Genomic DNA, 12188 nt, shown 5'->3' with positions numbered 1-12188 from the left:
CATGGGTTATATGTCTTAGACCGTTTCTTGCCTTTCTCTCCCTAGTCTCTAAATCCATACTTCCATGCACTCACAGAGCTTCAGATCTCAGCTCTATACAGGTGGATCCAAACCTGCATCTCCTCTTCTCATGTATCTTCCAGTTTTCCATTGCACGTTCCCAAGGGCTTTCTGGTTGTGTGCCCTCCAATGCCTCGCCAGCAGTACACACTTTCCTCAAGGCCAATATTGACCTTTCTTTCCAACTCAGTCTGGTCTAGATTCGCCCCTTCATCTGCTCATGACATCATCATTTTTTAAGTTTCCTCTGTTGGGGGGAAATTGAACCTCTAGATCTATTTCTTTCCCTTTGCACAATGTAAAATCACTTGTAAATCCTCATTCATTTTCCTCTTTTTAAGTTTCTTTAATTTAATATGAGTTTCTTTATATCAACATTTTCTATTTCTTTTTTAAAAACGTTTTATTTTGTATTGAGGTATAAACCAATGAACAATGTCATGATAGTTTCAGGTGAACAGCAAAGGGACTCAGCCACACATATGCATACATATCCATTCTCCTCCAAATTTAATTATCGTGATGGGAAGTTGCATGAATTTTCTACCTCTGCAGCTGCTTATCCAGCCGCATTGCCATCCTTACAGCCCTATAACCCATCCCTGAGTTCACTTTTTTCTTGCTCGAAATGGTACTTGAATTCTTGGTTGATGCATGCATCCAGTTTCTCTCTCCTTGGTTCCATCCCCCACATGCTGCCAAACCAATCTCCCTAAAGTGCCCTTCAGAGCACGTCACTCCTCCAAGCAACAAGCCTCGACGTCTCCTCATTGTCTGCCAAATAACATCCAGATTCCTTATCATGGCTTTTCACATCCACTTAGATCTGGTCTCAACCCAGTGCACATTTATTGAGTCCTGACTTCGCCCCAGGCTCTGCGCTAGGTGTTGTAAATGTAAAAATGAACCCCGGATGTTTCCTGCCCTTGGGGGAAAAAAGAAGATGAGCTGGTCCCCAAATCTCCAGCCAGAGCTCCTTCTGGCTCAAGTCTGCAGCTGAAGGTGTAAAGTGGGATTTTTGCTGCTCTCTAGAACTTCCTCAGCACTTTCTTGACTCTACATTCAGACACTTCCTCACTTTCATCTCCATCCCACCCTCTCCGGCTTTGATATTCCTTCCTCCTTGAAGCCAACCACAGGTGTCTTTTTGGAAGATGAATGATCTTTAGTTTTTCATTCTGCACCTTTGTCACCATGGATCGCGATCATTTGTGCAATACAGCTTTGCATTTACTTGTTTTATCTCCTGTATCTTCGTTCCCAAAGTTGATGTGCAACAGAAAGCTATTTAATGTGTGTTCTTAGAAGAAAGTTCAGCGATCTTTGGTGATGCTTGTCTTCAACAAAATCTGGCAGTTTTATCTTCTGCCTGCCTTCTCAGGGACTTTACCAAGTGCATATTATACATTAAGAAGCTCTAAGAAGGGCTTCCCTGTTGACTCAGTGGTAAAAAGTCCGCCTGCCAATGCAGGAGACCGGAGTCCCTGATATGGGTGGATCTTACATGCCAAGGGGCAACTAAGATTGGATGCCCTAACTAAGCTTGTGCACCACAACCATGGAACCTGTGCTCTAGAGCCTGGGAGCCTCAACTACTGAACCCATGTGCCACAACTACTGAAGCCTAGAGACTGTGCTCTGCAACAAGAGAATCCACAGCAATGAGAAGCCACACACCACAACTCGAGTGTAGCCCCTGCTTACCACAACTAGAGAAAAACCCGTGCAGCAACGAAGACCCAGCACAGTCAAAATTAAATAAAATGAATAAATAAATAAAATTATCTTCAAAAGAAGCTCTAAGAAAATGGTAGAATATACACTTTCAAAACATATGAAAATATGAGATATAATCCTCACATTTTTTTTTTCATAAGACAGTTCACATCTGCTGAAAATAGTGTTCCATGAAACCCAACTGAGCAAAATACTTCTCTAGAAAAGAAGACCACTGAGTGATAATAATAGTAATACTAAGAAAAACTATTGTTTGTTGAGCATTTATTCTGTGGTAGCAACCACTCCCAGAGCTTTTACATCCAGTCTTTTGTCTAATTTTCACCAACGTCCAAGCATGGGTACTAATTTCAACCTGTCTTACAGATTAGGCAAGAGAGGCTCAGAGTTGTTAAGCAACATTCCCAAGGTCATTATCACCAAAAAGTAGTTAACTTGTGAGAAGAAATCAGCCTATTTAGCCCTGAGCCTGTACTGTCTGAGGGTGGGGGCCTGGTTTTAAAATCTTTCTGATTCCCTCTCCCCACAAATGCATAACAGTTCGTGACTTGAACATGCTCATGATTGGGGTTTTTACAGCCTGATTTTACATCGGAGCTTTGATGCATTACAATAGAGAGAGTAGAAAGAACCACTGCTTCTAGGCTCAGGAGACCTGAGTTTGTGACCCAAAATCTGCCTTTAATTAACCCTGTGTCATTAGGCAAAGAATTCCTTCCCTCTGGGGCTCAGTTTCCTCAGCTGTAAAACAACAGTGAGGCTGGACTCAATATCCGAGCTCCTTTACCCTCTTTGGACGTGCTCTTCTCTCTGCCAGCTTCCTGTGATTAATAGAATTAGATGAGCCCTTTGTTGTCCATTGGGCTTGCCACTGAGAGAGTTGAAATTATCCCTCAAAGGAATCCAGCACATGGCCAATTCACTGTGTAGACTGAGGCCAACTCAATGACCCACAGTCACTGGCAGCCTGAGGGAGAGAAACATTGCCTTTTACCAAATATGTTCTTCCGTTATAGTATATTTTTTAATGTGGAACATCAAATAAATTTTGAAATTTTATTTGGATAAGAATAAATGAGTGAAAAAAAAAAACAGATGGGATACATTTCCTTTGCAATATACATGTGATTAAAAATTGAGGAGAAAAATGTTTGTAGAAAATATGGTTTGGATTTCCTGAACCAAAAGCTCTCGCTGAATCGTTTGAAACTTTCAAAGCACCAATATGTAGCTGCTTTGGCCATCCTTCAATGAGCCATCAAACCCCAGTTGTCCTGGAAACCTGCCTGCATCCTGGGATGTGATCTCCATTGAGCAGCTAAAAGGGCTTAAACTTGTCCAAGGTAAGGTGCTTTGACTGTGGTTCACCCCTTGGGAAACTGCATACAAACGAGACGTCTGTCTCCGGACCTCAGAGCCAGAAGTGGCAGAGCTTCGAGAAAGAAGAACAACAATAAAGGCTCATGTTGGTTTAGGGGTTTTTGTGAAGCAAAGCACAAAATTTCAGAGATGGGAAATGAGAGTCTATAAAAATGGTTCCCACTTAATTATCCCTACCCAGAGAACAAGGAATTAAAAATTAGTCGAAGCAGCCATAAGAGTTGGCAGTGGCCAGGAGAATAACCAAAAAAGAAACCTGAAGATTTTCTTGCTAATTAAAATTCTTGGAGACTTGGACTCCCAAGGGACTTGGGTTTTAACATGAGCTTGCACTAGTTAGGATAAAGCTAATGTTATTATTTTAATTATGGCAGCTAGCATTTATTGAGCATTTATCATGTGATTTCATTTATCTTTTTAACATCTGTAGCAGATTCTGTTGGTGCCTGCTATCTATTTTTTAATTTATCCTTTTAACATCTGTCACAGATCTTGTTGGTGTCTAGTGCTGACAACTCAGAGGTCACCAGTCAACAATCTCCAATGATGCCAAAGGAAAAAAATTGTTTTTCTGCCAGGCAGTGTCCTCTGGCCATAGGAGAACTTTGTCCCACTGCAGTGGGAAGCCAAAAAGCCAAGATGTTAAAACCACCAAGAGTAGTCAGCGATAGACATTGGTGAATAAATATCCCAACTTCCTTGCCCCTCAGCATAATTCTGAGGTGTATTCTACAGAGATTGCCAGAGGGTCCCCAGTGAGATCCCTGGGGGAAGTTTAGTGACATATTCCAAGAACACTGAGCTGTTCAGTGGAAGAGAAAAAAAGACCCATGAGACATTCTATGAGGAGAAGCTCAGAGAGTTGGAGGCATTTTCACTGGCGTACTATCTAAACCAGAGGTTCAAAGAGAGCAGCCACTTCTCTAGCTTTGTTGCTTCTCCGTCTAGGTCTGTGTGCCACAGGATACCTGGGAGAACAGGCTTAGGACCCTGGAGAAAGGCTCAGTAGAGTTGCTGCTGCTGCTAAGTCACTTCAGTCATGTCCGACTCTGTGTGACCCCAGAAACGGCAGCCCACCAGGCTCCCCTGTCCCTGGGATTCTCCAGGCAAGAACACTGGAGTGGGTTGCTTTTCCTTCTCCAATGCATGAAAGTGAAAAGTGAGAGTGAAGTCGCTCCGTCATGTCCAACTCTTAGCGACCCCATGGATTGCAGCCTACCAGGTTCTTCCATCCATGGGATTTTGAGGGTTTGGTAAATGTCAAGTTCAAGAACCTACTTCTTGTTTTCCCCCAAAGGAATAGAACCTACTCTTTTCAGGGTTTTAAAAATCACATTCATTCTATTTTCTTATTATAAAAGCAAAATATGCACATTCATATAGAATATGAAATTTTATGAAAATATCCAGAAATGTATACCCATAATCTCTCTACCCAAAGACAAGTATTAGCAGTTAATGCTTTATTATGGAACTAGATTTTTTTTTTTTTTTTGGCCATACCACATAGCTTGTGGGATCTTGGTTCCCCAACCAGGGATAGATCCAGGCCCCCAGCAGTGGAAGCACAGAACCCTAACCTCTAGACCACCAGGGAATTTCCAGCTAATGCTTTTAAATGGATTTCTTTATCTATAAAATTGGGGTAATAAAAAAAAAATACCTTGCTGATTTGCTATGAGAAATAAGTGATTTAATTATTATATTTTGCTTAAGACAGTCCTGACACAGAACAAGTGGTCAACAGTGATTAGTTATTATATGATTTTCAAAATATACCAGACATTTTCCTTAGCAATTTACATGACATTTCATTACATCTTCAAAAAAATAGTAATAATCCATGCGAGGTGCTCACCAATTTACTGGTGTTGCAGTGGAACTGAATAAATAATCTCAGAATAAATCATTTTTTTCTGTTTCACAGCTAGTATATGGCAAAGCAGAGATTTAAACTCCTGTTTGCCTTCCTATAACTTTTTTTTCTTTTAACATACCATGTGGGTAACAACATGAAAAGATTCTTGAAACTTTGTTACTTCCATATGTTTGTGATCCTTGTGCCTTTCTCATAATTCCTCTCTTGTTAATAATTAGTAGTGAAACCACTAACACAAAAATGACCGATATTCTTCTCGTTCTTGACAACAAAGCATATGGGAGCAGAGGATCCTGTTCTGGGTCACTTCCTTCTGTGCTTCAGGGAACTTGCCTTAATGACCATACACTCTCTCATTTGCTTTCTCAATTTATCTTCCACAGCATCATCCCCCCAGCCACTAAATATAGTCAAGTCTTTTCCATTCTAAGAAGATGTTTCCCTTAAATGACATACCATATATATTAGACAACCTGCTTTACCAAAGAGTTCCAAAGTCTCTGTGATTTTTAACAACAATAATGTACTTCTTGCTTGCATTAGAGTCCAGCGGTGGTCAATGTGGAGGGTCTCTGTGTCATACGGTCATTCAAGGATCCAAGATCATTCCATTTCATGGTTCTGCTGTGTTCTTAGTCCCTGGGATCCTCTTCATTCTGCTGCAGTATGGGGGGCAATGAAATAGAGGCCCTTCAGTGGACAGTTTTATGGACCAGGATTGTAAATGATGTGCATGCATCATTTCTGCTCATATTAGGTTGGCCAGAACTACTTATTTTGTCCTACCTATGAAAGCAAGCTGGGGTATGTAGTCAAGGACTAGAAGAGACCCCAGATGTAAAAGCACCATCTGTCTCAGTCAGGTAATTCCAAGCAACACCTCATCTTTCTGTCTTTTTGCTTCTATAACCCTTGAAATAAAAACAAAAGTGACCAACCTCTGTATAGCGTGTTACATTTAACAGAGCATGTGATCCACCTCAGCTCTCTTTCTCCTTAACATTTTACAATTTTTTGTTATCTCTGATCCTGCCCTGATTCACCACTCTCAAAGATACCAAAGGTCAACTCAAACTATGTCAAAATCGAATGTGTAGAACAGAGCTTGGCACACACTAGGAAGATACTTACATTTTATTGAATGGATGAATACAATGTGCAACTTTGGGGATATTCAACTTCTTTCTCTACACAAAGATCCATTGATCTCATTTGACCTTAGGCTGTGTTCTAAATACTGCCTGAGCCCTCCACAAGCAGATGTGAGAAAGAATATGATATACAGTGATACACGAGGGATGGACACTTTTGGAAAGGAGAGGCAAGATATAAGATTAGGTTGACAGAGAAATCAACTTTCGCTGGAAGCCTGACAAGACTGGGGAAATCATAAGTCCCCTAAAGTCCAAAGTGTGTATAGACCCTTGGTGTTACCCTTCATTGGACTTGATCTATCATTAGCTAGGGTCTGTCACAGGAAAATAATCTCCTTGATAAGCTGGAGCAACTGGGGCAGACCATGAAGGAGCAGAGAGCTACGTTCTTTTATAAAGGACAATCTCTGTATGGCACAGTTCTATGCCAACCAAATGGGAGGGTTCTGATGATAAAGAATCTGCCGGCAATAGGGGAGACCTAGGTTTGATCCCTGGGACAGGAAGATTCCCCTGGAGAAGGGCACTAGATATCTACTCCAGTATTCTTGCTTGGAATATGTCATGGACAGGGGAGTCCATGGGGTCACAAAGAGTTAGATACAAATGAGCAACTAGCACTTTCACTTTCACAGTATGGACTTTGCTTCAGGATCTAATAAGAAAAGTGATTATTAAAACTGTCATTTCAAAATAATATGGTAAATGTGTCAATAAAGATATGCAGAGGGTGCTCTGAGTCTTCTGGGGTACATTTTGACATACTTGGATAATAAAGGTGTGGAAGTGAGGTGATACTTCCTGAAGCATTTGGTTCCTGCTCTGACCTTTGAAACATGCATAGGAGTCAACAGAAAGAGAAAATGATAGAGAGTTTTCCAGACTCTCTATGAATTATTACTATTTTTTAGTACATGAAGACAAAATGAAATGTCATATAAATTGCAAATAAAAAATGTTTGGAATATTTTGAAAATTATACAATAGCTAAAAAAAGCAAAATGGCTGTCTGGGGAGGCCTTACAAATAGCTGTGAAAAGAAGAGAAGCGAAAAGCAAAGGAGAAAAGGAAAGATATAAATATCTGAATGCAGAGTTCCAAAGAATAGCAAGAAGAGATAAGAAAGCCTTCTTCAGAGATCAATGCAAAGACATAGAGGAAAACAACAGAATGGGAAAGACTAGAGATCTCTTCAAGAAAATCAGAGATACCAAAGGAACATTTCATGCAAAGATGGGCTCGATAAAGGACAGAAATGGTATGGACCTAACAGAAGCAGACGATATTAAGAAGAGGTGGCAAGAATACACAGAAGAACTGTACAAAAAAGATCTTCACGACCCAGATAATCACGATGGTGTGCTCACTGACCTAGAGCCAGACATCCTGGAATGTGAAGTCAAGTGGGCCTTAGAAAGCATCACAACGAACAAAGCTAGTGGAGATGATGGAATTCCAGTGGAGCTATTTCAAATCCTGGAAGATGATGCTGTGAAAGTGCTGCACTCAATATGCCAGCACATTTGGAAAACTCAGCAGTGGCCACAGGACTGGAAAAGGTCAGTTTTCATTCCAATCCCAAAGAAAGGCAATGCCAAAGAATGCTCAAACTACCATACAATTGCACTCATCTCACACGCTGCTAAAGTAATGCTCAAAATTCTCCAAGCCAGGCTTCAGCAATATGTGAACTGTGAACTTCCTGATGTTCAAGCTGGTTTTAGAAAAGGCAGAGGAACCAGAGATCAAATTGACAACATCTGCTGGATCATGGAAAAAGCAAGAGAGTTCCAGAAAAACATCTATTTTTGCTTTATTGAATATGCCAAAGCCTTTGACTGTGTGGATCACAATAAACTGTGGAAAATTCTGAAAGAGATGGGAGTACCAGACCACCTGATCTGCCTCTTGAGAAATCTGTATGCAGGTCAGGAAGCAACAGTTAGAACTGGACATGGAACAACAGACTGGTTCCAAATAGGAAAAGGAATACGTCAAGGGAGTATATTGTCACCCTGTTTATTTAACTTCTATGCAGAGTACATCATGAGAAATGCTGGACTGGAAGAAACACAAGCTGGAATCAAGATTGCCAGGAGAAACATCAATAACCTCAGATATGCAGATGACACCACCCTTATGGCAGAAAGTGAAGAGGAACTAAAAAGCCTCTTGATGAAAGTAAAAGTGGAGAGTGGAAAAGTTGGCTTAAAGCTCAACATTCAGAAAATGATGATCATGGCATCTGGTCCCATCACTTCATGGGAAATAGATGGGGAAACAGTGGAAACAGTGTCAGACTTTATTTTTCTGGGCTCCAAAATCACTGCAGATGGTGACTGCAGCCATGAAATTAAAAGACGCTTACTCCTTGGAAGGAAAGTTATGACCAACCTAGATAGCATATTCAAAAGCAGAGACATTACTTTGCCAACAAAGGTTCATCTAGTCAAGGCTATGGTTTTTCCTGTGGTCATGTATGGATGTGAGAGTTGGACTGTGAAGAAGGCTGAGTGCTGAAGAATTGATGCTTTTGAACTGTGGTGTTGGAGAAGACTCTTTAGAGTCCCTTGGACTGCAAGGAGATCCAACCAGTCCATTCTGAAGGAGATCAGCCCTGGGATTTCTTTGGAAGGAATGATGCTAAAGCTGAAACTCCAGTCCTTTGGCCACCTCGTGCAAAGTGTTGACTCATTGGAAAAGACTCTGATGCTGGGAGGGATTGGGGGCAAGAGGAGAAGGGGACGACAGAGGATGAGATGGCTGGATGGCATCACTGACTCGATGGACATGAGTTTGAGTGAACTCTGGGAGTTGGTGATGGACAGGGAGGCCTGGCGTGCTGCAATTCATGGGGTCGCAAAGAGTCGGACACGACTGAGTGACTGATCTGATCTGATCTGAAACCTTATTAAACACTTGCTCTGTGTCAGTGGGGACATTGTGAACAACAATGGAGAATACGTCTTCTCTTGCTTTTTTTGCCACTCTTAATCTCACTGAACTACCAGTTCTTTTATTTCCCCCTACTTCCTAAACATTAGATCTAACTAATCTTTTTACCTAAGGTCCTTTTGCATGAGTTACATTTTTCCTAGCATTCTCACTAACCTCCAGTTCTAGCAGCCATTACTTCTATTTTTTTTTAATTTTATTTTATTTTTAAACTTTACATAACTGTATTAGTTTTGCCAAATATCAAAATGAATCCGCCACAGGTATACCTGTGTTCCCCATCCTGAACCCTCCTCCCTCCTCCCTCCCCATACCATCCCTCTGGGTCGTCCCAGTGCACCAGCCCCAAGCATCCAGTATCGTGCATCGAACCTGGACTGGCAACTCGTTTCATACATGATATTTTACATGTTTCAATGCCATTCTCCCATTACTTCTAAACTAGCCTTTCTCAAGTGGGATCATTTGATGCTTTGAATAACATTTCTCAGTTATCTCAAGGATGGTACATAATATCATTCTCAATGCACAGGAGGAAAGGGATTCCATTATGTACAATGGATGGTTAAGACATTAGGTTTTAACTCTTTTGGAACCCTGGTTTAGAAGGGCGGCTCTAAACAGAATACCGCAAGTTGTTATCTGCATCCTCAACCTCCTTACTGATACTCAATGCTGTTGAGACATTTTTCCAGCTTCCCCTAGTAAATCTATGGTACCAGAGACTCCACATGTCCTAAACTTTCCCCTCCCTTCCCCTGCTCATACCAACTCCTAATTTTGATCTTTATCTTTGGTCCAGTGACACCACTGTTCAGTCAGCCACCAGAATCCTCAGTATCCCTAAATGGGATACCCAGGGGACTGTGGAGTCCTCTAAAATGCCCTTCCATTTTTCTCTTTCTGTTTTTAAATTCAGGTTTTGTATTTGTTAAATTGCTATTTTCTCCTATCCAAATTCTTGCAACAACCCCTCTAACACACACACACACACACACACACACACACTGTTCTTTTTTCTCCAAAATCTCTCAATTCCAATCTCTTCTTGCCACCACCACCCATACCAACTTATTAAAGGGAAATTATGTCATGCCTCTGTTTAAAAAGCTTCAGAGCTTCCTTGATTCCTTCACACAACAGTTCTTTCATCAAAAGCCAGAGGCAAGGTAGGAACCTCCACCTTGTCACTGTGGCAATGTTCTGTAAAGCTCCTGAATAAGAGAGACTATTTAACACCATCCGAACAATTAGAAGGCTAGAGGTGTCCTTGGTTACTCACAGCTACCATTCACATAAGCAGCTTTTTAAACTGGAAACTATTTATATTTCATGATTATCTTCATACTTAGAGACTTAGTATGTGTCCAACAAATGCCCTATAAATATTTATTAATGAATAAATAAGTGAATAAACAAATGAATATCATTAAATGCATACAACTCCTCATTTGTATATTCAAAGATCTCCACCATGACATTTTCACTTCCTTTTTCTACCTAACACCCTGTGAAACCATGATTTATAATCTACAATCCAGCCAAACACCATGGGTGGTCACACTCTTAAATAGCTTTTCAGGCATTTGTCAACACCATTCCCTCCCTCTCAGAGTCCTGGTTTTACACTTTCACTTGTCAAAATCCCACCCATCATATCATGTCATATTTTCTTATTTTCTTGATGTTTCTTCTTTCTGATTGATCACCAGATATTAATTCTCTATTCCTAGAAACGCTATAGCTCAGAACTGTGTGCCCTTATCATATTCTTTCTGGTAATATGATTGTCACTACACAGGTAATGAGGCCCCATCTGCATATCTTCCATGAGAATTCCAGTGTTAGATCTTAGCTGAGGTTGTATGAGTTCCTATTTAAACAGAAACACCATGAGCCTTGTAGATAAGATGATGCTGATGATACAGAGTTCAGCTCTTCATTTTCAGTTAATCCTGAAGCCAGCAATATCTGTACCTTACCTGTACTTGGTTCTTAGTTATTCTTTTATTACATGCTATAATCCTACATTTTAAAAATACATTCAAGTTTTTATCTAAGTAGTGTGAAATGGGTTTCTGTCATATGAATAAGAAAATATCCTAATTCATAGGCAGGGACAATACAGCACCTTGCCTTGGCTTCTAAACAAGCCTTGACTTTCCTTCCTTTCTTCCTTTCCTTCCTTCCTTCTGTTACTGAGTCCAAGCTCACACAGGTCAATACATTTAGAGACAGTTTGTTGAACAAGGAATAGAGACTTTATGTGCAAGTGTCCCATAGAACCAGCTTGCCTGGAATTCCAAAGCACTTACCAACTCTCTTCAAGTTCATTAGTTTGTAAAAGGTTCACATGGCTGTGACTCTTCCAGTCCCACAGCTCTTCTAGGGTAGGGTGAGTACTAGAGGAGGCAGGTGGGACACCCAGGGCGCCTCACTTTTGAAGAAGGCATCCCTCTTCACAACTCTGACAGTGAGCATCCAGCACCTCTTTATATTTTGTCCCCAGGAGCCTTACTCACCTTATCTTAGTCCAGGCCTTCAGAATCGTGGTGAAAATTGGATGTTATTACATATAAAGTTTTTATAATATGAATTGATACATAATAAGTGTTCGATAAAAATAGGATATGGTTGTGCTGTTGTAATTATTATAACTGCCATTCTTTTTTATGATCATCACTGTGAAAACCACCATTATATATTTCTACTACCATTAATAGCAGTCATTTATTGATAATCATTTGACACTATGATTAATCATTTTAGCTCTTTTGTGAGGAAGGTCTTTCCCATGCTTCATACTTTTTGAGCAAAATGATGGCCAAACACACAGCCTTAGAAAGATGTAGCTTTAAGAGAAGAAAGCGTGACTGCAGCAAAACTGGGAAGAGTTTAATTGATGCAACAGTGACGCGGAGAAGACACATAGCTCAACTAAATTTAGGAAAGAAGTTTCCTGGAAAAAGAGAAAATTAGACTAAGACCACCACCCCCACCCCCACCTCCCCCCACCCCACCGC

The sequence above is a fragment of the Bubalus kerabau genome, chromosome 13 (assembly GCF_029407905.1).
Source record: "Bubalus kerabau isolate K-KA32 ecotype Philippines breed swamp buffalo chromosome 13, PCC_UOA_SB_1v2, whole genome shotgun sequence".
Taxonomy (NCBI): domain Eukaryota; kingdom Metazoa; phylum Chordata; class Mammalia; order Artiodactyla; family Bovidae; genus Bubalus; species Bubalus kerabau.
This window is presented reverse-complemented; position numbering follows the sequence as displayed.